This window comes from Portunus trituberculatus, chromosome 26 (assembly GCF_017591435.1).
Source record: "Portunus trituberculatus isolate SZX2019 chromosome 26, ASM1759143v1, whole genome shotgun sequence".
Taxonomy (NCBI): Eukaryota; Metazoa; Arthropoda; class Malacostraca; order Decapoda; family Portunidae; genus Portunus; species Portunus trituberculatus.
Window position 1 is genome coordinate 493386 of NC_059280.1, and position 2500 is coordinate 495885.

General features: G+C 38.4%; 1 long non-coding RNA gene across 1 annotated transcript in view; it reads left to right on the forward strand.

Moving 5' to 3' along the window:
* LOC123509068 overlaps positions 1–1709 on the forward strand; it is a 5446-nt gene extending 3737 nt beyond the window's left edge. Inside the window, exon 3 of the long non-coding RNA XR_006676112.1 lies at positions 1272–1709. This is a non-coding gene — a long non-coding RNA (uncharacterized LOC123509068). The remainder of the gene's footprint in view (positions 1–1271) is intronic.
* The last annotated feature ends 791 nt before the right edge of the window (positions 1710–2500 follow it).

Sequence of the window (2500 nt, forward strand, 5' to 3'; positions counted from 1 at the left end):
AGTCGAGGAGTTTTCACCTTGCTGTCTCGGTGTGTGGTGTGTGCGGTGAGGGTGACTGCATGTGGTCTCAGATTGGGAATAACGAGCTCTAAGCTTATTTCGTAGGGTAACGTCGGGCTGTTTAACAGAGGCCCCAGCAAATCAAGAGATGAATTATATATGTAATATGTGTATAACAATACAATATATATATATATATATATATATATATATATATATATATATATATATATATAGAGAGAGAGAGAGAGAGAGAGAGAGAGAGAGAGAGAGACTTCAATTCTAGGTAGCTAGTATGTGTATTCTAGCAAAATTCATAAACTATTTGAATTTTTGGTAACCATGGTTTCTGAAATTTCAGGGTCGGGCGAGATGTCAGCAACAACTCTTATTATTTTTCCTTTGGGTGTACGATAATATTAGGCAAAATACGATAATTCTGGTGGTTCGGTACGACAATGTGGGCTAGAAGAGTTAACATCACTGCCTGACACAGGGTTGCCATGTTTGTCCTTTTAAAGACAGTCTGTCCTATTTTGAGCCTGTTTGTCCTTAAGTTTTCTTGTAAAAAAGGACAGTCAAAATCTGTCCTTTACCGTCCTTTTTTCAGCAAAATTTATTTATTTATTTATTTTTTTTTTCATTGTGAACCACGGATCCGGTCAAACCTTCAAACACGCAGTCAATAAATTTGTTTCTGCAACTTCCTATCTTTTTATTGTTTTAACATATTTGTTCTTGTGTTATATAAAAATAAATCGAGCATATTATAAGCTTATGATTTTCTTTGGGATCGCAGACTATAATAAGTAACCGGCAACTCCCTTAAAAAGCGCTCCCACTCCCAGCCTCCTAGCCAATGAGTATAAATACATAGTTAGCCTAAACACACACACACACACACACACACACACACACACACACACATATATATATATATATATATATATATATATATATATATATATATATATATATATATATATATATATATATATATATATATATATATACACTTTTGTTGTGCTGTCCTTTCTTGGAGGCAAATGTCCTTTTTTCTAAAGCAGGTCTGTCCTTTTTCATGTGTAGTGTCTGGCAACTCTGCCGTAGTCAGCCCGGCGGCCGGCCAGTTGACCGTGAGCCGTGCTTCTCTTGGCAGGACAAGGCGCTGGTCGTGAGGGACAGTGAGTGGTGGAGATCAAGATACCGATAATAGTGTTATCTATAGTAGCGAAGAGAATATTTTGTGTGTAGCCTCTCAGTAATCAGAGGTTAACTATTTAAACATGGTTGAAGACACAAAGTGGACAGTGGAGTGTGGGTGCTTGCTAGTGACACGGACAGCCGCCGCGGAGCAATCTTTGCCTAACGTAAGTGATATATTGGTATAACTCATCATTTCACGGTGGTGCCATGTCATAACCTAACGTTGGTAACCTCCTGGACAATATATCAGTGAACTAACACCTGCACATACTTATAAAAACAAAATAATTCAGTCTTGAAAACGTAAACAAACCGATCTCCTGACCCGCCGCCTCTCTCTCAGCCATTATCTGCATCATCTCTTACTCATTACAGGCCTGACAGGTCACAAAGTGGAGCCATAGGCCTAATCTTTCATGTCAGTTGTTGAGATATATCCGCAACTACCTGATTTGTGTGCTATGGAGTGAGAAGAAGCGGGCCTACCCATGACGTCACGAGCCCCAGGCTTTGACGTCATCACCAGCTCCCGCCCAAAATGCCGGTCCCAGATGCTCGACTTCCACTATTATTTATATTTGTCTCAGTTCATTTATTTCGAGTCACAAGTGCCTTTTAAGGGTTTTTAATGATAGTTCCCAGTGTTTTACGTGTCTTCCATGCTTGACTTGAGTGAAATACGGTGATGTAGAGGGTGTTTATGACTTGAATGGGAGGCCCAAAATACGCTAAAATTTTTACCTCCGCTATCTGTGATTTTTTATTTGAGGTTGTAGCGAAGTGTTTGTGTTTTCAAAAGATGGTTTATCATGATAAAAGTGTGCAAGGCTCCTGAGAAGTTAAAGATGTGGACTTTAAGAATGATATGAAGTCCTGTAAATATTGTAAACAACGTCATTTTTTAAATATTATTTTTTCTAATAGGGCGAGTTGCCAGGTTTTGATAAATCGAAATGATTGTCATAATTTTTGAAAAACGTTATCGATTCAGTTGAATGAAATTGGTGGGCTTTGAAATTGTATTTAAGCAAGTCGAAGTTGTAATACTTTATTTAGTATATTTTTTGAGCTATTTTTATTATTCCTTTTCTCTGCAATGTTTTTGTATTTTAGAAGTTAGTTTCGATTGATAACGAGTCAGAAATTTTATAACATTCGTGTCCAGCTGCCTTTTTGGGAATCCTCATTTTCAAAATGATTTGCATAACGTATATATGTGACGTCATCAAGGGAGGGCCGACCCCCCAGCCCCGGCTGGACCCAGGCTGATACCTGGCTCCAGGCCCCAGGGAGT